This window comes from Bufo bufo, chromosome 11, assembly GCF_905171765.1.
Source record: "Bufo bufo chromosome 11, aBufBuf1.1, whole genome shotgun sequence".
In the NCBI taxonomy this organism is placed as follows: domain Eukaryota; kingdom Metazoa; phylum Chordata; class Amphibia; order Anura; family Bufonidae; genus Bufo; species Bufo bufo.
Genome location: NC_053399.1, coordinates 38,327,130 through 38,352,538, shown reverse-complemented (window position 1 = coordinate 38,352,538; position 25,409 = coordinate 38,327,130). Strand labels below are relative to the sequence as shown.

At 45.0% G+C, this 25,409-nt stretch overlaps 1 pseudogene; it reads right to left on the bottom strand.

The window, feature by feature from the left end:
- Positions 1-8,683: 8,683 nt before the first annotated feature.
- LOC120981445 lies at positions 8,684-21,065 on the bottom strand (annotated as a pseudogene).
- Between the last annotated feature and the right edge of the window lie 4,344 nt (positions 21,066-25,409).

The following is a 25,409-nucleotide window of genomic DNA, read 5'->3' as shown; positions in this document are numbered from 1 at the left end:
ATACAAGACTGATACATCTGTCCGCATGACAAGCAGAGAGACTGATCCGTTCTTGCAATGCATTTGTGAGACGCATCCGGATGCGTCTCACAAATGCTTTCAGTCACATCCAGATCGGTGGATCCGGCAGGCAGTTCCGTCGACGGAACTGCTTGCCGGATCACACTGCCGCAAGTGTGAAAGTAGCCTAACAAAGCTAGAACCAGCCCTGTACCTCACATGGGTCCAGAGATCTCCCCATTCATTGCTCCAATTGCTTCAGGCTGGCAGTTCAGGAAGCGTGCCCTTTCTCGGGGGGGAATGTTCATGTCCTTTTTGCTTCAGCTTGCTCCCTGTAACTGTTAGAGCTCAGGGAGCATGTCCTTTCTCAAGGGGTCTGTCCTTCTCTCCATGTAACTGTCACATCTTCTAGCAGTAGAAAGGGCTGGGCTAGTTGAAGGATGGAACGGAACATGTACATCCACCTCAGAGAGGCTGACGGCAAAATAAGTAACATGGCAAACGGGTGGCACTATACAGATGCATTTTATTGTATAACTCAATGGCCATATTGCATTTTTATTTACACACAATTACAAAAGTATTCAGATCCAGGTGCTGGTTTGAAAAAAAATATGGATTTTTGTACTTGCCGTAAAATCCTTTTCTCGTTGGATGCATTGGGGGACATTGCCCAGCTGACACTAGAAAGGAAAAGTGTTGGCTCCACCCAGATGGGCTATACCCTTTGCACAGACACTAAACCAACCAGTTGATACTAAAGCAGTAGGAGAACCAAACTCCAGAGAGAAAAGTGAAGCTAACATGTCCTAAACCAGAAAGAGGACCAATATCGAAGAGTCCCGGAAAACCGGATAAAGAAAAAAAAACTAAGGTTGGGATCTGTGTCCCCCAATGCATCCAACGAGAAAAGGATTCTACGGTAAGTACAAAAATCAATTTTTCTTGTGAATAGCATTGGGGGACACAGCAGCATGGGACGTCCCAAAGCAGTCCCTGAGGGTAAGAAGAAACAGCCATGCGAAAAACCTAATGCACCGCTGCTTGCAGAACCTTGCGACCCAAACTGGCATCAGCAGAGGCCAAGGAATGGATGTGGTAAACCTGGAGAAGGTGTGAACTGAGGCCCAGGTGGCGGCCTTGCAGACCTGGGAGGCAGAGGCCAGATGCTGGACCTCTCAGGATGCCCCGACCGCCCTAATGGAGTGAGCGGTCAACCTGAAAGTGGATCACGACCCTTCGCCACATAGGCTTCCTTAACAGTCGACCGAATCCAAGGAAATGGTGGCTTTGGAGGCTTGTAAACCCTTACGTGAGTCCTCAGGCACTACAAAGAGAGTCGGAACGACGGAAGGACTCCGTTAACTGGAGATACAGCCGGAGCGCCTGAACCACATCCAGACGGTGAAGAGACCGCTCTCTGGGATGAGAGGGGTTGGGACAGAATGAAAGCAGTACAATCTCCTCATTAATGTGGAAGGAGGAAACCACCTTGGGAAGAAAGGGGGGAACTGGGCGCAGGAATACCTTGTCCTGGTGAAAAACCAAAAAGGGAGACCGGCAAGAGCGCTGCCAGCTCAGAGACTGCAAATGGAGGTAATCGAGACTAGAAAGGCAACCTTAAAAGAGACTAAGTAAAGGGAGATCTCCTTCAAGGGCTCGAAGGGAGAGGACTGAAGGGCATCTAAGACCAGATTCAAATCCCATGGTTCCACTGGAGAAAAATGGGGCAAAAGGTGCACCTGGGATCCGAGGACAGGCCAGAGAAGATGCAGGACTAAAGTAGAAGAAAAGGCCGGGGAGAGGTATGGGTGGCCAGGGAGAAGGGAGCCCAAGGGAGGGAAGAAAAAGCCCCCCCCCCCCCCCCCGAATAAAGTGAATCCCACCCTCTGACCAAAAGAGGGGAATTTACCCAGGAGACCCCATGGGGCAGCGACACAGTGAGGGTACTTACCGTCCAGCGTCTTCAGGCGCTGCTGGGTCACCCCTTCGGCAAACTTTTTATTGGGCAGACTAGATGGGCCAAATGGTTCTGGTCTGCCGACGCATTCTATGTTTCTAAACTCGCACTTGCGTGGGATTGCCGGCATGCCACTGCTGATGCAGTAATGGGGGACTGGACGACCGGCGAGGTACAATAGTATGCGACCGCAGGGGGTTCTACTAAAGTGGAGTCCACAATGAAGCCCCTTCCTGCAGCAGGCAGAGGCCTGCGGAAGAAAAATAAATGGGGAACTTAAAAAAGCAACAAGACCTGCAATAAAATCAGAACACGTCATGTCTGCCTCCTACGGACACTAGACTAAAACTGGTTAGTTTAGGGTCTGTGCAGAGGGTATAGCCTATCTGGGTGGAGCCAACACTTTTCCTTTCTAGTGGCAGCTGGGTATATACCCATGGAGCTGTGTCCCCCAATGCCATTCACGAGAAATGTAAAAAGAAAATTGTGCCAAAACTCTTAAATATGAGAGTACAGTAGCCTTTGAAACGTAACTTATATTATATATTTATATTTTTTTTGCAAAAGCTTCACTGTTTATATTTAACTTTTTTTTCTTTTAGGGAGAAAAGTAGAGACAGGGGGAGAGAGCGGGAACGAGAGAGAGAACGAGAAAAAGCTGCAGCATACCAAGAGGTAAATGTTCAAATATTCCACCATTAGTAGGGAGGCATAATTTATTTTAATATTGTCTTCCAGACTCTTTTTTTCAAATTCAATTAAATTTCAATTTCATGTTTTTTTTTATTTATTTTTTTTATGTTTTTTTTTTATTCTAGGTAAATACCTTTTTACTTGCGCAGTACCCCCTACTGGGACTGCCACTCTGTTGGCTCCTCCTATCTGGGCTATACCCACTGCAGATGCAGGAGCAAACAAGTTTTTTTCTAGTGTCTAGAGGAGGCAGACACGACCTGCTTTTTTCCTGCAGGTCTTGCTGCTATTTTGTTGTTTTATTTTTTCTTCGTGTTTTTTTTTCTTCTTTATGCAGGATTTTCTCACTGGGAGGGACCTCCTGCTTAGCTCCTATCACGGCTAAGCGCGTTTTTTCCCTGTGGAGGGGCGGTATCTTCTGCTGCTTAGAAGAGGCTCCATCTTGCAGCTCAGGGCCTGATCGCCATTTGGAGTGTTCCTGTTCTCCCTTCGCTGCTTCTGCGCATCGTGGGGCACAGCACCTGGGGGTCTGGTAGAATAGCCTCTCTGGCTAGACACTTATTTTCTGTAGTTGGTCTCTTTTTGCCATTATGTCCTTTGCTAGTACGGACCCTAAAGCCTGGGTGCCTATTGGGGTGGCTTTTTTTTAATGCTTGCTCTAAGTTCAATAAGGCTTTTCCTTCCCCGCAACCTAACTCGCTCTGCGCGCACTGCGCTGCTCCCATGCCCCCTCCGGACGCCCTGGCCCCCCCTGCGGTGGCGGTCCCTCCTGATTGGGCCGCCTCACTGTCCCAGGCCATAGGCGACCTTGCCAGCCTGTCCTGGTCCATGGTGCAGTCGCTGGATCGCTTGCCTGCTCAAATTGCGGCAGTCTCTGGCCCTCGCAGGGACCATGTTGCTGAAGGGGCTCGCCCCTGCTCTGACACCAGGTCCCGTAAAAGACCTCGAGTGATCTCAGCCAGGTCCCGCTCTTCCTCGGCGTCCACTGGTCCCTCCCTGGACAAGTCTGAGGCAGGCAAGGCCTCGTCTTCTGCCGCTTCTGGGGAACACCTCTGACTCCGATTCTGTATCGGAGCAGAGTTCTACTTTATCTGTGGCCATGCAGGACCTCATTAAGCCGGTTAGAGACGCTCTCCATGTGCAGGAGGGTACTCCCTCCTCTTCTCAGGATTCTGTGTCCTTCCGCCGTTCCAAGCGGTCCGTGTTGGTTTTTCCTAACCACCCGGACCTCGACGCACTCCTGGCCAAGGAGTGGCGTCAGCCTGATAGGTGCCTGCAGACATCTAAGGCCCCTTTCACACGGGCGAGTATTCCGCGCGGATGCGATGCGTGAGGTGAACGCATTGCACCCGCACTGAATACCGACCCATTCATTTCTATGGGGCTGTTCACATGAGCGGTGATTTTCACGCATCGCTTAATGCGTTGCGTGAAAATCGCAGCATGCTCTATATTCTGCGTTTTTCACGCAACGCAGGCCCCATAGAAGTGAATGGGGTTGCGTGAAAATCGCAAGCAAGTGCGGATGCGGTTCGACTTTCACACACGGTTGGTAGGAGACGATCGGGATGGAGACCCGATCATTATTATTTTCCCTTATAACATGGTTATAAGGGAAAATAATAGCATTCTGAATACAGAATGCATAGTAAAATGGCGCTGGAGGGGTTAAAAAAAATGATTTAACTCGCCTTAGTCCACTTGATCGCGAAGCCCGGCTTCTCGTTTGTCTCCTTTGTTGAACAGGACCTGTGATGAGCATTAATTACAGGAACAGGACCTGTGATGAAGTCACTCCGGTCATCACATGATCCATCGATCATGTGATGACCGGAGTGACGTCACCACAGGTCCTTTTCCTGTAATTAATGCTAACCACAGGTCCTGTTCAACAAAGTAGACAGACGAGAAGCCGGGCTTCGCGATCAAGTGGACTAAGGTGAGTTAAATTTTTTTTTTTTTTTTTTAACCCCTCCAACGCTATTTTACTATGCTTTCTGTATTCAGAATGCTATTATTTTCCCTTATAACTATGTTATAAGGGAAAATAATACAATCTACAGAACACCGATCCCAAGCCCGAACTTCTGTGAAGAAGTTCGGGTTTGGGTACCAAACATGCGCGATTTTTCTCACGCGAGTGCAAAACGCATTACAATGTTTTGCACTCGCGCGGAAAAATCGTGGGTGTTCCCGTAACGCACCCGCACATTTTCCCGCAACGTCTGTGTGAAAGGGGCCTTAGGGTTTGTACGCTCTGTTTCCTTTCAGTGCAGAGTCCATGAACCTCTGGTCAGTCCCACCCCTGGTTGATCCTCAGGTGGCCCGTTTGGCCAAGGCCACCACCCTTCCCTTGGCTGATGCGGCTTCCTTGTCGGATCCCACTGACAAGAAGATTGATTCCTTGGCTAAGGCCGTTTTTTGTAGCGGCAGGCTCCGCTGTACAGCCTGCTTTCGCCGCCTCCTGGGTCGCCAAAGCCTGCGTGGTCTGGCCAAGCAGTTCATCCGTTTGCTGCCGGATTCTGCTCCAGGTGAGATTTCCATTCTTGCCTCTCAGCTCCTCCAGGCTTCCCGGTACCTATGTGATGTCTCCCTGGAATCAGCTCGCCGGTCTAGCAGGGTGACTGCTCGCTCTGTGGCCATCCGCCGTATGGTCTGGCTCCGTTCATGGGCGGCAGATGAGGCTTCCAAAACGGCACTGATCTCTCTCCCTTTTCAGGGTGAAAAGCTGTTTGGAAAACGCCTGGTGGAGCTTATTTCAGAGGCCACGGGAGGAAAAAGCTACCTCCTCCCCCAGAACAGTCGCCCTCCCTTGGCGGCTTCAAGGTCCAAAAATGTTCGCTCCTTTCGAGACTCTTCCTCCCGCTCGGCCAAGGAGTGGCCTTGAAAGTCGGGGGGGCCTTCCTTCAAGGCCGGACCTGCCTGACATTCTCGCCCCAAGCCTTCAAAGCCACAGTCTGCAAAAACCTCTTCTGCATGACTGCGCTTTACCACATGTGGGGGGCCGCTTGCTCGACTTTCAGGACTTGTGGCGTGGACTACGCATGTGTCCTGGAGATCGTTTCCTCCGGTTATAGGATAGAGTTTTGCATTCTTCCTTCGGGTCGGTTTATCATGTCGCGTCCCCCCAAGTCTCCCGTAAAGGTGGCAGATTTTTTCTGGGCCATTCAATCCCTCGGAGTGATTGTTCAAGTCCCCGATTCGGAACACTTTCAGGGATTTTATTAAAATCTCTTTACGGTCCGCAAGAAGAACGGCTCCCTCCGCCCTATCCTGGATCTGAAGGCGCTCAACCACCTTGTTCGGACTTGGCACTTCCGCATAGTCGCTCAGGTCGGTGATTTCGGCTTAGTGTCTGCCCCGAGGGTCTTCACGAAGGTCCCGGCCCCTCTTATCGCTCTCCTCCGCACTCGGCGGGGGGGGGGGAGTGTGTGTTAGCGATTCCCTACCTGGACGACCTGTTGGTGAAGACTCCGTCCCTGGAGGACAACCTGGCCAGCCTCCTTATCACCCCGTCTGTCCGGTTTCAGTTCAGGTGGTTGGTCAACTATCCCAAGTCCTCCCTGGTTCCCCGCCAGAGAATGGATTTCCTGGGCATGATCTTAGACACTCGCCTCTGTCGAGTGTTCCTTCCCCAGGACAAAGTGGTGTCTCTCCGAGATGCAGTGGTTCGCCTTCGCAAGTTGCCCCCCTCTGCATGCAGGTTTTGGGCTGGATGGTTGCCTCTTTCGAGGCAATTCCCTTTGCGCAATTCCTGTCCAGCTGGGCCTCGACCGTCTGGTTCGCCCATCACATCTCGTCCGCAAGGAGTTGCGCTGGTGGCTTCTACCTCGCACCCGATTGCTGGGCAAGTTCTTTCTTCCCCCTCGTTGGCGGGTGACCTCCATGAACGCCAGCCTGACTGGGTCAGCAGCGGAATCCTCCCTGCACATCAATATTCTGGAGCTTAGGACGATTTTTCTGTCTCTCTCTCTCTCATTGGACACACCTTCTCTCCGGTATGAATCCAGACGGACAACTCCACTGTGGTGGCATGCCTGAATCATCATCAGGGAGGCACCAGAAATGTGAGGGTCATGGAAGAGGCCTCACGCATACTTCGGTGGGCGGAGTCCTTTGTTCCGGTCCTCTCCGCAGTCGACAATTGGGCAGCAGACTCACTCAGTCCCCAAAGCCCTGACCCGGGCGAGTGGTCCCTTCACCCAGAGGTTTTTCTTCGACTCTGTCAGCGTTGGGGCACGCCGGACATAGACCTTTTCGCCTCTAGTCTCAACCACAAGGTACCGCGTTACTTCGCGAGGTCCCGGGACCCTCAGGTGCTGGCCTCGGATGCTTTGGTCCTTCCTTGGTCCCAGTTCAGTCTCTTGTACCCCTTTTCCTCCCATTCCGCTCCTTCCCAGAGTTCTCAAGCACCTGAAGTCGGCCCGGGTTCCGGCAATTCTGGTGGCCCCGGACTGGCCTCGCTGAGCATGGTACGCGGATCTTCTGTTCCTACTCGCAGACGCGCTGTGGCGTCTCCCTCTACGTCCCGACCTCCTTTCTCAAGGTCCGCTACTCCACCCGAGTTTACATCAGCTGCGTTTAATGGCGTGGCTGTCTCTCAGAGTCTGTTATCCAGACTATGCTCCACGCACGCAAGCCCCAGTCTTCCATAATTTATCATCGTACCTGGAAGACTTATTTTTCCTGGTGTGAGGCTGCTCAGTTTCACCCTCTCTACCTTTCTATTCCCAGAGTCTTGTCTTTCCTCCAGGCGGGCTTTGACAAGGGCCTTCGCCTGGCCTCTCTCAAGGGTCAGATTTCGGCCCTATCTGTTCTTTTCCAGAAACCTCTGGCTTCTCGCCGCCAAGTGAGAACCTTTCTGCAGGGGGTCGCTCACCGCGTTCCCCCTTTTCGTCCTCCTGTGGAACCTTGGGACTTGAACATTGTTCTGGACCCTCTTCAGGCCTCTCCCTTTTGAGCCTTTACAGGATATTTCTCTTTCCTCTGTCGCGTTTAAAGTCTCCTTTCTTGTGGCGATTACTTCTATTCGCAGAGTTTCTGTACTTGCTGCGCTCTTGCAGATCCCCTTTCTTGGTGTTTCATCAGGATAAGGTGGTTCTGCGTCCGGTCCCTTCCTTTCTCCCTAAGGTGATGTCCTCATTCCACATTAAAGAGGAGATTGTCCTTCTGTCCTAACCCCTCTCATCCTAGGGAGCGTTCTCTTCACCGTTTGGATGTTGTTAGGGGTCTTCGCCTCTATCTTCGGTTGACTGAGTCCTTCCCCCGGTTGGACTCCCTCTTTGTGGTCCCTGAGGGTCCTTGCAAGGGCCTGCAAGCTTCCAAGGCCACCATATCCTGTTGGATTAGGTCGGCTGTTAAGGAGGCCTATATTGCGAAGGGTCATGTTCCTCCCTTTCGGTTGACCGCTCATTCCACTAGGGCGGTCGGGGCTTCTTGGGCGGTTAGCAATCAGGCCTCAGCTTCCCAGGTCTGCAAGGCCGCCACCTGGGCCTCTGTCCATACGTTTTCCAAATTTTATCACATCCACTCCTAGGCTTCTGCTGATGCCAGTTTGGGTCGCAGGGTTCTGCAAGCAGCCGTGAGTTAGGTGTGTTGCATGGCTGTTTTTCTGCCCTCACTTGTGGACTGCTTTAGAACGTCCCATAGTGCTGTGTCCCCCAATGCATTCAAGAGAAAACAGCATTTTTGTACTCAACGTAAAATCCTTTTCTCGTAAAATGCATTGGGGGGGACAGATCCCACCCTTTGTGGCTAGTTTTTTCTGTTGGTCCTCTCTGGTTTAGGACTTTTTGGCTTATAGTTTTGTCTTGTGTTCCTACTGCTTTTCTACCTACTGCATCCTACGAGAAAAACATTTTACGGTGAGTACAAAAATCCTGTTTTTCAGATAGCTGTTGACCAACAGTTATTCCTACTGGCTTCCCATCAACATGTCATGCATGCATGTTCTATCAGTGAAGAAGAGAAAGACAAGTGACTGTCAGACCCCACTGGCAGTAGCTTATTTACTGCAGAAAAAAAAAAATCCTAAGGCATATTGAAATTTACCATGTCCAATTTTCTTTCCACCCGACATCTGTTATCAGTTGAGAGTCTGGCGGTCTCTATAGACACTAAAGTCAGCAGATTCCGACAGCTAATATGTACAGGCACTTCTAGTAGTGTCCCTTTTATACTCCCACCATTTATTTATAGGATAACCTCTTACCTAATGGAATGTCAATAACTGTTGCCACTGCTCCCAATGTGTTCTGTACGTCTTCACCAACCTTTTCTTGCAATTAAAGTACCTCCTTCATCATCTTCACTGCCATTGGCAACTAAAATGCAAATACGAAGCAGTCAGCGGCAGTTCACTTGCAAATGTTAACTTAAAATAACAGCAGTTCTGATTAATAAGTGTCTTAAAGGCGATGTACACATTTGGAGGCAATTTTTGTTTATTTTCAAATTTTTGGCTAAAAATCATTTTCAATTGGACTTTTTAAAAAATATTGAGCCTTTCTGTCACAAAGAATTAACCGTTTTTCTAACTGTGTGACTGGTATTTTCACTTTGTGCCAGTCATCTAATAAACCTCATCTCTAAACTACTAAGAGGTCATAAACACTTATTTAAGCCACATTCTTATCAGTAAGATAAGAACTGAGCTATAATGAGTTTTTATAATGTCAGAGAGCAGAGATAAGGAGCCTTTCAGCTCCCTTACTGACGTAAAATAGAGAAAATCCAGAGTTTGCTACTAGAGCATTTCAGCTATGTACAGAGAAAAAAGGGCTCAATAGTCCTAATAAAAAGACCAATTGAAATGTTTTTTACATTTTCAACTTTTATTTAAACACACTTGCAAACACCCCAGGGAAACTAAATATTTAAAACATTTATAAAATATGTGCGTATATGATACACCTGTGTCTTAATATTAATGTCAAGTTATATATTTTTTTTTATGACTTATTACACCTTTTATATGTACTGTAACTGAAAATTACAACAAAAAGATTATAAAATAAGGATTTAGGCCTTTTGATTAGGAATGCACATACAGGGACCGATAATGACAGTCTTACCAATGTATGTTCCTCTCAGGTCATAGCAGCAGTCGCATACACGAACTGGGGACAACCTCATTCAGGCACTGGACGACTTTTAGATGAGCAGATGTCACAGAAGCCCTCTCCGCAGGCCTGGCAGTGATGTTTGGTGTCATTATCTTTGAAAGGGATTCTGCATTTTGTACATTCCTGTAAATGTAATAAAATAAAAAATGTAATAATGTAAACTATACCTTAACTGGGTTTTCAAAAGTTTGCATAATAGCTGTGCTTTGTACAATCATAACTGTAAAGGAGCTTTTTTGGGCTTCTCTAATGTCTTTTTCAGCCTAATTATTCCCCTCTTCAGCGGCACAGCTAGATACATTTCTCTCAGAAGCTGGGGTTGTTTCTTTTCTGTGGAATCTGCCAGCACTGTAGTGCTGTGCCATCCTTTCCTTTACTTCCCACTATGTTTGTGGAAAGCTCACAGAAAAGAAAGGCAGGAGGCTCCTGTGATCTTCAGAAGCATTGTAGAAGCAGTTCTTTTATCAGACCCAGGATCTCAGCTAGCTCTGACACGCCCCCACTTCATCTCTGTCGTCTTGTATGTCTTTGTCACTAGGGACAGATCTTACCTTAACAGGCAGTGGACTGCAACTTAGGTGGAAGTGAGACCCCCTAGTGGCCATGACGACAACTTTTTTTTTGAGGTGGATGAAGGCAGATGTTTTAAACAAACTGATTTAGAAGTTTGCTATTTTATTAAATGTAATTGTTTGAAAGCAGAGTGACTCTTTAAAACATCTTCCCATAAAATCTACTTGTTGGCATTGACACAACTCTCGTGATACAACACCATTTATTCCAGCATATTGCCTGCCAGACAACAGCCTGTTCATATATCAACCTTAAACACCAGCATCCCGTTACATGCCAGGCCACGCTTCAATGAGATCCATGCACTGCTATAGCTCAGCGGCAACAGAATGAATATTTGAAAAGGTAAAATAAAAAAAGGTACATTTATACAGACTAATATAAATCATTGTTTGGAATGAACAGGAAGAAAACATCACTAAAGTTCACATACACTACATTTAACAAAGGCGGACACGCCCTTTCCTAAACTGACCACATTAGAGCAGGGGTCAGCAACCTTTGGCACTCCAGCTGTTATGAAACTACAATTCCCAGCATAATCAATTCATTTTTGTGAGAGAGCAAAGGAAGTATGCATGCTAGGAGTTGTAGTTACATAACAGGTGGAGTGCCGGAGGTTGCCTACCCCTACATGAGGGCAAATTTTACAAAATATTTAAGCCATTTGCCAGGTTTTTTAATTACATATATTTCTGATGCTTCTGAACCACTTTTTCTAAGAGATAAATGTATTGTAAAAAAAAAAAAATATGTTTTTAAAGTCACGCTCAGCATGACTCATTTACTGACATTTTCCTCTTCCACTGAATGGCAGACGCTGCACAGGGAGAGATACTGACATGTCAACCCATTTTAGGAAAATGTAATAAAAATAACTATACGGTTATCCAGTTTCTAACAGTGGATGCTATTCAACAAAAGAAAATTAAAAACTACTCAACTCCCTCTATCAAGAATACTCCGGCAGCCCTCCCGGTCTCTGTTTACTAAGTGCCATCAACACTCAGCGATGGGAAACTGAGTCACTTGTAAAACAGTCTTTGATGTCATCACACCTGGTCCTGTCAAACAAAGTGGAGAGGGTAGGGCCTCTAGGTGTAATGGCAACACCCCGTTGCTCCTAGAGGCTCATTTGCATATATTAAAACATTTTTCTCAGCAATGCGGGCACATATGAACATGGGACCAACACAGGTGCCTTCAGCTGCCAAGCGGAACATGTAACAGGTCAGCCAGCCAAAATCAGATGCCCTTTCCTAAAATGCAAAGTGGCCTTACAAACAATCTTATAAAAAGGTTTCCCCCCTTTTCCCAGTTTAAAGAGGTTGTGCAAGAATGGGTGGGAGGGGACCTGTAAAGGGAAGATTACTCCTTCTCCTCCAGGTATGCGATACTCTGCTGGGCTTCTTCTTTGCAAGCCAATCACTGGCTGCGGCGGTGAGCGGCTCCCCTTACATCATGTGACCATTTATCATAACGTAATGAGATCCGGTCTACGCTGCGGAAACAGGTAAGTCATCTTCTCTTTGCAGGTCCGGCAGAATTCTTGCACAACCCCTTTAAAGGTTATCCCTAGTATTAGTAATGATGACTTTATGATCAGTGGTGGTCTGACCTATGGGACCGCTGCCAATCTGGAAAATAAAGGCTGACCATTATTAGGACTGGCGTTTTAGACGGGGTCTTAATAACCCCTATAGATGGTGGTGGATCTGCCGAAGTTATGAAGAGCTGTCTTACATTTAGACCATGTTCTATGCCTAAAATAGGCGTAGAAAGTAATGAATGAGACGGGTCTATTGGCTTGTTCCCTTCCCCACCTTTGCCACACCCACTTTTTTGACCTGGCACGAGCAGGGAAAAGTCACAGATTGCGGCACAAATTACCTTTGTGCTGCAATTTGCGCCAGAAATACGCCTAATATAGGCGTTTTTCTGGATAGTAAATGACCCCCAAAGAGTCTGCAGTGCTAGTTCAGCCAGTTGGCCCAGGAACTGCAGCACAGCCATATTCACTTAAGTGGGGCTGTGCTAAGGTTGTCTGGACAGTGGGTGACTAGGGTGCAACTATGCAACCAAAACTAGCTCCTTTAATTTCAGGGGCCCTAGCGCTGTGCAGGTTTTCCAACCCTGCTTCATTCATAGGTCCACAACACTACATCTAACCAGATGCTGGTCGGAGAAAATGTCAAAGGTACCATGACCCTATTGTTTTAGAGATCTTTAGTGAATTCCATCCCTTACTGTTGTGGGAAAACTCTTGTAGGCGAATGGATAATATCATTATTGTTTAGGGACAATCTGAAATGAATCCACAAATGGAAACTAAGGAAAGCTTCATATATCTCTTTTGGCTCGGATTCTGTATAAATGCACCATTAAAGGGGTTGGATCATGAAACATATTGTACATTTTTCAAACTAGCACCTGAATACTTGGAATTCCATGTAATTAAAAATGTAGTATAGCCAGTGAGCTATTCAATAAAATGTATATGTATAGCGCCACCTGCTGTTTATTTTCCTTATTTCTGGTCCACCTTACTGAGCTGGTCGCACACACTCAGTTTAAGGCCTCTTGCACACAAATGTATTTTCATTCCGTGTCTGTTCATTTTTTTTGTGGACCAAATACAGAACCATTCATTTCAATGGGTCCGCAAAAAAAACGGAAGGTACTCCGTGTGCATTCTATTTCCGTTCCACATTATGGACAAGGATAGTACTGTTCTATTAGCGGCCAGCTGTTCCGTTCTGCAAAATACGGAATGCACACGGATGTCATCCATATTTTTTGCGGACCTCAAAATACATACGGTTGTGTGCAAGAGGCCTAAATCTTCCACTGCCACTAGCCATATGTTCTGTTAGAAGCTGTGGCAGTTACAGGGAGAGAGCTGCAGCAGAAAGGACACGCTTCCTGAGCTGCCAGGCTGAACATAATCTAGCAGAGTCATTGGAGCAGTGAATGTGGAGATCTCTGGATCCATGTGAGGTACAGGGCTGGTTCTAGCTTTGTTAGAAAGAGATTGTCAAGTACTATACAGGGGTGGATTGACCATAGACCCAGTGGGCCGATGCCCCATAGGGCCACCCATGTCCTCCTCTCTGCTGCTGGTACATAATGAGCTCTGAACAGTAATTAACGCTGTGAGAATCGGGTACTCATGTATCCAGCCAGCGACTGCACATGCCCTCCTGAATTCAACTGCTGTGGCCCCACCTCCTAGGCCCCCTGCTCTATAGACAACTGGAGGAGGAGGACAGAAGATGGTAGCTACTGATGGCCACCACAGAGGGCCAGCTTTTAGGGGCAGTATACTGTGCTACACTGTTATTTGGTTCTGCTGGGATGGTATATTGTAGTATGGTATTGTTGACTCAGCCTACTTGTGTTGCCCTGCCTTCTATTAATTTGGACCTGCCTACAAAATGGAGCCACTTTTAGTTTTTTTTCCAGGGCCACTTTAAGTTTCCAGTTCACCCCTTGTACTATATGACGTCTGATTTTCATTTTTTACATCAATCATGGCATAACCCCTTTAAAGCGAACCTTTCACCAGGATTTCACTTAATAAACTATTACCAGTACCTTATAGATTATCCTCATTCTGTTTCAATGCATTCTTGTGCCACTTTCCTGGGATGTATATTCATGAAAAAAACAACTTATAAAGTACTCGTCTCCAGCTCCTGAAGTCACGCTAGAAGTCAAGGGGATAGCCCTTCCCTCACTCCAGGCTGTAACTCCCCTGCCCTAACTTCTCCTCTAAGTAGTGTAACTGACACACGGCTCAGTCGCCGGGACCGCGCTTGTATAGGCGGCGCATGCGCCGTCGGACTCAAGCGCGATCCTGTAACTGAATCGCGCGTGAAGAAGAGAAGACAGGCAGGCGTCGGGGACGGCGCATGCGCGATTCAGTTACAGGATCGCGCTTGAGTCCGACGGCGCATGCGCCGCCTGTACAAGCGCAGTCCCGGCGACTGAGCCGGGTGTCAGTTACACTGCTTAGAGGAGGAGTTAGGGTAGGGGAGTTACAGCCCGGAGTGAGGGAAGGGCTACCCCCTTGACTTCTAGCGTGACTTCAGGAGCTGGAAACGAGTACTTTATAAGTCGTTTTTTTCATGAATATGCATCCCAGGAAACCGGCACAAGAATGCATTGAAACAGAATGAGGATAATCCATAAGGTACTGGTAATAGTTTATTAAGTGAAATCCTGGTGAAAGGTTCGCTTTAAGAGCAAACATAAGAACCTAAAAAGCTGAATTATCGTAATCGTACCAGAATTTGGGAGTTTGGTTTCCAGTAAGCCGGGGCAATTTGATCAGTCAACCATGACGTCACAGCTTTTGTTGGTCCAATATTTAATTCAGTTACAGACTGGGCCATAAAGTTCATCCCATCCAGAAGACGCTGAGCTGCATTGTTGTTATCCTTTAAGAATCCATCAGACTAAAGAAAATATAGTTTTTATTTCAATGGGACATCAACTTTGAACAATTATTTTTGATATGCGGTGCCCCTTTCCTACAGCCAGCTGGGAGGTATCCTCTTAATCTAGTGTTTGACTTCAGCCTCTCACTTGCAGCTCCTGCTTTTTGGGACTTTTATTATCTAAAGATGTCAATATCTAATGCAACTCTGACATCAAATACTTAAAGGGACATTTCTATCAGAATAATGGTCCTATGTAGTGACCAGATGTGACTGGGATTACGTAAACAGCTGAGCTGTCTGTGCTACACTGTTTAATGGAATTACAAAAACAATGTATCAGCCCGCTAGGCTATGTCTGTAACCCTGGCCACTGTGTAAGGCTGGTATCCAAATCTCAGGCATAAATGGCTGAGATCGGAATAAGAGTTTAAGGCTATGTACACCTTTGGGGACATTTTGTATGGCTGCAATTTACTCATTTTGGGCTAAAAATATATATTTTTAATTGGTCTTTATTAAAAATGTTCAGCAGTTTCTGAGATACAGGGGTTAAAAAAACTGTCTATTTGCATGCTGTCACATTCTTTTTTTTCTTTCAATCCCGTCATTCCACGGTTTATGTGTAGCTCTTATCTCTGATCTCACAAACACTTATTGAAGCGATATTCTGAACAGTTTGATAACAATTTAGCTATAATAAGCCGTCAGATGATGGGATTCAAAGAAACCAAAAAGTGAGACCTTGCAAACAGACAAATTTTTAACCTCTGTATCTCAGAAACGGCTGAACATTTTTATTTTAGACCAATTGAAAAAATTATTTTCACTCCAAAATGAGTAAATCATAAAAAAAATGCCCCAAATATAAAACGGTTATCTATGAGATTTCTAAATATCTGCAGAAGCTCTTCCTCTGGTTGGATATATATGCAAATATTAGCAGATCTGCTCTAGATGTAACTTAAAGGGATACCTCCTAAAAAAAATAATAAATCACTTACATCTGGCCAGACATGTTGTATCTCTGTGCTGTCATGCATTTTCATAAGTATACAGTCTTATCTGAAGATATTATAGTCTAAATATCAATGTTTATTGACGTTAAATGTAAAAACAGACTGAACCAGAGTCTAAAATCTTTTCCTTAGGATTGAAATAGGGCGAGATGAGTTCATGCTGAGTTCAATTTGGGTATAATGTTTGTAGCGGACATAGTCTATTGTCTCTTAAAAATTATTGTGAGCAGATGTGGTGTATCTGTTAATACTATAATGAGTCCTACAGATAATTTATAAAGCAATGTATTATTTTACTTCATTACAAGGTCATTAAGGAAGTCATGCTTTATGGGAAACATTTGGTGTGTGATGTCCAATTCATGTATTCATAATTGTATTCTATATATCTCTGTGTGGTATATTTAGATTTAGATTTGCAACTTAACCAATGATTTATATAATGTGTCATTTATGTGTAACAGTTTGTCTATATATATATATATATATATATATATATATATATATATTTTACACAGTATATATTGTACCATGTATGTGTCATTTAGAATATATATTTTATGCCGTGTGTATCTCACTGACTGAATATAGCCTTAGAAGGTCTAGAAAGTATTGAAATTGTCTTCCTACTAATTGGATTTCATGAGTAGAGCTGAATGTTATTAGTCATCCGTGTGGACAAGTTAAATATATAAACCCGGATGCCAAGTAAGAAGGCCCATTGTCCCGTTGTCCATTATCATGAATTTTAAAAGATAGTGACTCCAACATGTCTAGATTATGGCTAATTAAAAGTGTCAGGAAAAAAAACCCTTTATTACTGATGTATATCGGAGAGGTTAAGAAGGTCATGTGAACGTATTAGGAATTTAGAATTAATGTTTAAAGTTGTGATATTCATCTGCAGTGCAACAGATGGACAGCATCCCATTTAGTATATCAAGGGTTAAGATGACCTCATAGTAGTATTTACATATGTTACACCCTCCTCAGTTGATTGGGAGATCATAATCTAGGAAGAGGTAACGTAAGATATCAGGGAGGATAAGTACTGCTAGGGTAGGAACATAGGAGAGAGATCTGATTCAAATCATCTCTTCTCACAAGAAAGAAAAGATCCATAAAGGAAGCTGATCATAAGAAAGATATATACAGTGGGGGAAATAATTATTTGACCCCTCACTGATTTTGTAAGTTTGTCCAATGACAAAGAAATGAAAAGTCTCAGAACAGTATCATTTCAATGGTAGGTTTATTGTAACAGTGGCAGATAGCACATCAAAAGGAAAATCGAAAAAATAACTTTAAATAAAAGATAGCAACTGATTTGCATTTCATTGAGTGAAATAAGTATTTGAACCCTCTAACAAAAAAAGACTTAATACTTGGTGGAAAAACCCTTGTTTGCAAGCACAGAGGTCAAACGTTTTTTTGTAATTGATGACCAAGTTTGCGCACATTTTAGGAGGAATGTTGGTCCACTCCTCTTTGCAGATCATCTCTAAATCCCTAAGGTTTCGAGGCTGTCTCTGTGCAACTCTGAGCTTGAGCTCCCTCCATAGGTTATCGATTGGATTAAGGTCCGGAGACTGACTAGGCCACTCCATGACCTTAATGTGCTTCTTCTTGAGCCACTCCTTTGTTGCCTTTGCTGTATGTTTTGGGTCATTGTCGTGCTGGAACACCCATCCACGACCCATTTTCAGTTTCCTGGCAGAGGGAAGGAGGTTGTCGCTCAGGATTTCACGATACATGGCTCCGTCCATTTTCCCGTTTATGCGAATAAGTTGTCCTGTGCCCTTAGCAGAAAAACACCCCCCAAAGCAAAATGTTTCCACCCCCATGCTTGACGGTGGGGACGGTGTTTTGGGGGTCATAGGCAGCATTTTTCTTCCTCCAAACACAGCGAGTTGAGTTAATGCCAAAGAGCTCTATTTTGGTCTCATCAGACCACAGCACCTTCTCCCAGTCACTCTCTGAATCATTCAGGTGTTCATTGGCAAACTTCAGACGGGCCTGCACATGTGCCTTCCTGAGCAGGGGGACCTTGCGAGCCCTGCAGGATTTTAATCCATTGCGGTGTAATGTGTTTCCAATGGTTTTCTTGGTGACTGTGGTCCCTGCTAATTTGAGGTCATTAACTAACTCCTCCCGTGTAGTTCTAGGATGCTTTTTCACCTTTCTCAGAACCATTGACACCCCACGAGGTGAGATCTTGCGTGGAGCCCCAGAGCGAGGTCGATTGATGGTCATTTTGTGCTCCGTCCATTTTCGAACAATCGCACCAACAGTTGTCACCTTCTCTCCCAGCTTCTTGCTAATGGTTTTGTAGCCCATTCCAGCCTTGTGCAGGTCTACAATTTTGTCTCTGACATCCTTGGACAGCTCTTTGGTCTTTCCCATGTTGGAGAGTTTGGAGTCTGCTTGATTGATTGATTCTGTGGACAGGTGTCTTTTATACAGGTGACTAGTTAAGACAGGTGTCCTTAATGAGGGTGACTAATTGAGTAGAAGTGTCTAACCACTCTGTGGGAGCCAGAACTCTTAATGGTTGGTAGGGGTTCAAATACTTATTTCACTCAATGAAATGCAAATCAGTTGCTATCTTTTATTTAAAGTTATTTTTTCGATTTTCCTTTTGATGTGCTATCTGCCACTGTTACAATAAACCTACCATTGAAATGATACTGTTCTGAGACTTTTAATTTCTTTGTCATTGGACAAACTTACAAAATCAGTGAGGGGTCAAATAATTATTTCCCCCACTGTATCAGAAGAAACTTGAATTATATTTTTTACTATTAGAGAACTCCTGAGAACTGGTCCCATCCGAGACTCTGCCCATCCTTGACTTGGTAACGTATGTTATACTTATTACTTGTGATATTAATAAGATACTTCTATCGGTATATAGATAAAAATCCCCATATTGTGTGAATATATAGTGTCAAGCGCCTCCATAATGTTTAGTGTTCTATTAGCAAAGATGCATATTGCTAATGGAAAATCTGGCATTATTTGTAAAGACGACTAAACCTTTGGAAAGTAATTGTCACGTGGTAGCATCACGGGTATAAAGATAGAGCGGAGGTGCACCCCCTGAGCTGCCACCCCGTCCCATGTCCCTGCCTACTTGCACCACCCGCCCTAGGTGACGGGACCCAACTGGGCAACAGTCCCTAACCTGAGTAAGTGCAAGCAGAGAGATAGAGACAGCAGGGAACCAGACAGCCAATGAGAGGTAGCACTTGAGCGGACAGAGAGGTGGAACAAGCAAGGTACCACCAAAAACGGAAGGGCGAGGCGGGTCAACTAGCCAGGGTCAGTCCATGAGGTCACGTCAGTACAAGGGTGGAGACAGAGACAGATCCGAGAGCGGGTCGAGGTCAAAATCCGGGAGGTCACATCAGTACAAGAGAAGAGGCAAAGACAAAATCCAAAATCAAGCCGAGGTCAAAATCCGAGAGGGAGCAGGCAGAAGAGTTGTCAGGAAGCAGATCAAGGGTCAAATCCAAAGGCCAGCAGGTTGCCTGTATTTATAGTGGGGAGTGAGGGTCATGTGACGTGGCCAGCGTCACATGACAGACAGACAAGTCAAGCACCGAGTGATCATCTCGGCGCTCAAGGCAGACCTAGGAGCAGGGAACCTCCCAGCTAGCAAAAGCTGCCCTGGGAACGAGGCCGAACACAGATCCGAAGCTAAGCAGCAGGTCTGCGGCTGATGGGAGACCTTCGGCACCCCGTTACAGTTATATTTCGTAGTCTGATTGCCGAATTGAATATATTATCATAATAATATCATATATATTTTATATTGTCATAGGCTGAGACAGAGTCGAGGGATAACAATCATTGTTCTTGTATTAATCTCTGTTTTGTCATGTTATAACTTGTCTGCTAAACAGAAGATCCTGAGTTTCTCTTGATATATTAATTATTGGTCTGTTTGCTAAAAATATAGCATTTGCATTTTATCATATGTAACTTTAAGTCGTTCTGTATTGGTGAAGTGATGTTTTGGTTACAGCACCATCTAGTGGTGGTGAGTTGTATTAGTTTAAAATCTGTATGTCTGAAAATTATCAGTATTTTATTGGATTTATATGCACTCTGTAAATAAATTTAATATTTTTGCATAATTGATTGCCCTTTTTTTTAATTAATTGCATAAATTAAATTTAGTCTCAAGATAAAAGAAAAGGCGTTTTTATGTCCGCCTAGTGGATTTCCTGACTGATTTCAATATTTTATTGACATTTTAGCTCTTCTATAAGATATTTATATTTTATATAAAAGATATTGTTTTGATAGTGCGCACAACAGTATCAACTGGATCCTGATTTCCAAACCAGTACTGATGACTGCGATAGATCACCCCACAGTTTGGGCATTCAATCACATACCTACATGCAGAAGTGAAGAAACAGGTACAGGTATGAAAAGACAACTCCATCGCAGCATCGATGAGGATGGACTAAAGTGAGGTACATTGACTTACCCAGACCAGGCATACTTGGAAAGACCCAGCCAAGGGGAGTCTGTAGATGCAGAGGTTTTCCGTACCACATTAATTTCTCTCCCGCATTCATAGCAAGCCTAAAAGTGAGGAACACAAAAATTGACAAAAATCAAAATATACAAGGTTTCTGTTCACATCTGCAGCAAAGTTTCCATCACTTTTGTTGGCAGAAATAGCACAGCACTGATAGAACCATTAACAACCAGACTGTAAGTGAACAGAGGCACACCCAGCCATTCTCCATAGAAATGAAAGGAGCTGTTCCACAAATAATATAGTTGATAGTTAAATCCAGCCCATAAACATTCGCTTATATGCTTATTTAAAAAATGCTTCTTTCCCCAAATATTCCAGAAATATTAGTATAGCGCCACCTGCTGCTTCTATTTAAGAACTTGTCTGTGACCTCAGTAACCATGCCGAGGTGTACACACATATACAGTCTTGCCTCTCACTCCTTGCTCCTTTGGATATGCGGAGAACCTTGGAGTGGTAAGCCAGCAGCTTCTGAAGTTGCAGCATCTCTCTTTGTCTGCAATGCGCATCCTTAGATCAGACCTACTTTTTATTTTAAAGGGGTTATCCAAACCCTATAATGCCCCCCCCCAAAAAAAATGCCCGGGCACCACATGTTATACTTACCCACGTCGCTCCTGATGCCCGCACGGCCGCTCCTGCATCTCCCCGTCGCTGGGGAGGAGCTTCCATAGCATCGCGGGTGATGCTAGGGAGGCTCATTCCCGTCGCAGGCTGCTATTGGCTGATTACACCCCCCCCCTTGGCATCGGATGTTTTGTTCCACTTGATGGGGAGATTGGGTGGTGGCTGTGTGGGCATCAGGAGCGACGCAGGTGGCGAAGAGCAGGGCAAGTATAACCTGTATGGGGTGCCCAGGAATTTTGTGGGGCATTATAGGGGTTGGATAACTCCTTTAAGCACGCAGAGACGCAGATCACCAGGTGCAATCACATGGGGACTATACTAACATCCAGTGAGACTTTGCCCCCGGTGCGGCATATCTGACGGTGTGATGAAAAAAGTTCACCTCTTTCTGAGATGTCTAATGCTTTTGTGAATAAGAGGTCTTGCATCAAGGGAGAGTGCTGAGTTTTCCATGCATAACCAGAGTGAGTGGTGATATCTGCTACATAAAGTTATGACTTATAGGTAGTAATTGGGATTAGCAAGGTATTTACCCTTTCTACCCCAGGCCAGTTTTCACCTTCCTGCCCAGGCCATATTTTGCAAATCCGACATGTCACTTTATGTGGTAATAACTTTGGAACACTTTTAATTATCCATGCCATTCTGAGATTGTTTTCTTGTGACACATTGTACTTCATGATAGTCATAAATTTGAGTCAATATATTTCACCTTTATTTATGAAAAAATCCCAAATTTACCCAACATTTTGAAATATTCGCAATTGATTTTAAAACAGAAATGTCATTTTATTTTTTTAGGACGTTAGAAGGTTTAGAGTTTTAAAAGCAATTCTTAACATTAAGAAAATTTCCAAAACCCACTTTTTAAGGACCAGTTCAGGTCCGAAGTCACTTTGTGGGGCTTACATAGTGGAAACCACCCATAAATGACCCCATTGTAGAAACTACACCCCTCAAGCTAGTGAAAACTGATTTTACAAACTTTTTTAACCCTTTAGTTGTTCCACAAGAATTAAAGGAAAATGGAGATGAAATTTCAAAAAAACTTTTGGCAGATTTTCCATTTTAATCCGTCGAGGGTTAACAGCCAAGCAAAACTCAATATTTATTACCCTGATTCTGTGGTTTACAGAAACACCGCACATGTGGTCGTAAACTGATGTAAGGGCACACGGCAGGGCACAGAAGGAAAGGAACATCATATGGTTTTTGGAAGGCAGATTTTGCAGGACTGGTTTTTAGATGCCATGTCCCATTTTAAATCCCCCCCCCCCCCGATGCACCCTTACAGTAGAAACTCCCAAAAAGTGACCCCATTTTGGAAACTAGGACTAAGGTGCCAGTTTTATTGGTACTATTTTGGGGTACATATAATTTTTAATTGCTCTATATTACGTTTTTGTGAGGCACTGTTTTTATTCATCTGACAGGGTAGATCATGTGCTATTTTTATAGAGCAGGTTGTTACGGACGCAATGATATCAAATATGTCTTTTTGTTTCAGTTTTACATAATAAAGCATTTTTGAAAAAAAATATTGTCTCGATTTTCTTTCTGCCGATCGTCTTGTGCAGGGTCTCTTTTTTTGCAGGAAGAGTTGACGTTTTTATTGGTACCATTTATAGGTACTGTGACACAGTGAGGGGTTGTGTCCCAGCATGTGAGGTCAAATACTGGACTAGAGTTTAAGTGCCGGTCCGGGTTTTGGCAGCACCTGGCTGTCCTTAAATAGGCAGCTGGGCTCAGCAGAGATGTCTGTTTTTGGGATCTGAGGCTTGGTGCCGTGCTAGAGGGCTGAGAGCTGCATGCTGGGCGAAACAGGCCCCCTAAAGCCTGCTGTGGACTACTGGAGGCAGAACTGCCAGCAAGGTGACTTGTGTTATATGAACCTTCCATTGTGTGTGAATTAACACCAAGATTGCAAAGTTACGTGCTGTTTTGTGCAATTGCCTCAAGTGTGAATAATGATGATTACTTACCGGTAATTTGATTTTCTAGAACCCATGACTCACCACGAGAGAGGGGATCCTCCCCCACAGACAGGAAACCTACAGAATAAAAGGGCAGACACTCTCCTCCCAATTCAGTATGATATCCAAGCACCAGAGGAAGGCCGCCAACATATTGTTAGATAACCGTTTTTAAATACACTTTTTTTTTTTTTTTTGCTACACCGTGGGAATATAGAACCAACACACAGAAAATAAACCCCAAGAGGGAGAGAATATAAGGGTGCTGTCATGGGTTCTGGAAAATCAAATTACCGGTAAGTAATCATCATTTTTCCCTTCACCCATGACAGCACCACAAGAGAATTCCCAAAGGAAACAATCAGGGTGGGAGAGTAGAAAGGAGGACCTTTTCCCCAAAGGAGGAGCCAGAAGGAGAGGTATTCAAATCCAAACGGTAGTGTTTAAGGAAAGTGCAGGGAGACAACAAAGTGGCGGCTCTGCAGATATCCTCCATAGGTACCGATGATCTCTCTGCCCAGGAGATGGCCACCGCTCTGGTAGAGAGAGTCTTCAGCCCCGCAGGACGGGAAACACCAGAGGACAGATAAGACAGAGAGATAGCAGAGACGATCCATCTAGCAATAGAGTTCTTGGATGCTGCACCTCCCTTATTCACGCCTTTAAAGAGAACAAAGAGTGAAGAAGTTCGGCGCCAATCCTTTGTGTAAGATAAATAGTTAATTAATGCCCTTCTGACGTCCAAGCAGTGAAGGGATCTTTCTTCTTCTGACCTAGGATTTTGAAAAGAGTCGAAAGAATAATCTCCTGAGATCTATGGAATTTGGAAACCACTTTCGGAAGGAAAGCCGGATCAGGACGTATTACCACGTTGTCCTCTAAGATTGTGGTATATGGATGGCTGATGGAGATGGCCTGGATCTCATTCACTCTGCGGGCAGATGTTAAAGCAATTGGCAAACTTAACTTCAGGGTGAGGTTCTTGATAGAAATGGATTCAATTGGTTCAAATGGGGGGACGAGTCTGAGCTTTTAAGACTTAGTCTAAATCCCAGGGTGGAGTTCTAGGTGTCGCTATTGGGGTAGAACGTTCTACTGCCCTAAAGAATCTTGCAACCCATGGGCATCCTGCAATGTCCTGATTAAATAGAGCAGAAAGGGCCGAGACATGAACTCTTAAAGTATTAGCTGCCAGCCCTAGGCTCAGACCCTTCTGAAGAAATTCCAATACTAAATGGATGGGCGCTGAAAATGGAATCGCCTTCATCTGGATCTGTCCAAAAACCTTTGCCACACCCTAGCATATATGGCAACCTTCTTTCTGCTTTTAAGAAGGGTAGACATCAAAGGGTTGGAGAACCCCTTTCTCTCTAACAGGAACCTCTCAAGTTCTAGGGAGTTAAGTGGAGATTTCTCAAGCCCGGATGAACTACTGGGCCCTGGCTCAACAGGCCCCTGGATCTCTGGAAGGACCCATGGCTCCGATATTGACATGATCCAGAGCCACGTGAACCATGATCTCCTTGGCCAAAAGTGGGCAATGAGAATGACCCGTGCTTTGTCTTCCCTGATCTTTCGTAACACACGAGGGATCAAAGGAAGGGGAGGAAATGCATAGGCCAGGTGAAAGTTCCATCTCTGTACTAGAGCGTCGATCCCATAGGGGGATCCTGCTGGATCTAGGGAGAACATTTTTTGAACCTTCTTGTTCTGGTGGGTAGCAAACAAATCTATCTCTGGCTGACCCCAGAGGGCTGTTATCGCTCTGAAGATGGCGGGATCTAAAGCCCACTCCCCCTGAGACGGTGATGACTGAGAAAGTATGCCTGTTTGTTGTCCACCCCCTTTATATGCACCGCCGATATCTATGCACATTCTCTTTCGGCCAGTAAGAGAATTTTTCTGTCTTCCTGCATTAAAGTCCTGCATCTTGTACCTCCTTGTTTGTTCAGGTAAGACACAACAGTCCTGTTGTCTGTCATCACCCTTAAATTTCTGTCCTTTATCCTTATAAGAGAGGAATTCATTGCCAGACGAACAGCTGTTAACTCTTTCAGGTTGGAAGATCCTTTCTTCTGACAACTGCTCCACTGACCCTGAAGGGAAATTTCCTGAACATGCGCACCCCACCCCCAGGGACTTGCATCCGTAGTTAGGCATAGTACATCCTCTAATCTCCATGGCACCCCCTGAACTAGATTTTCTCTCTCCAGCCACCAAGTCAAATCCTGGAGCGTACAATCTGAGATTATCTTTTTTCCTAGAGAAGCATCTTTCTTCCAGGGAGACAGGATCCCCCACTGCAAAGCCCTTGAGTGAAGCTGTGCCCATCATATGGCTGGAATACATGATGTGAGAGATCCCAGGATAGGCATTGCTTTTCTTAGAGAAACCACGGGATTCCCCATCAGATGCTTGATTTTCTACTGGATGAGAATTACCTTCT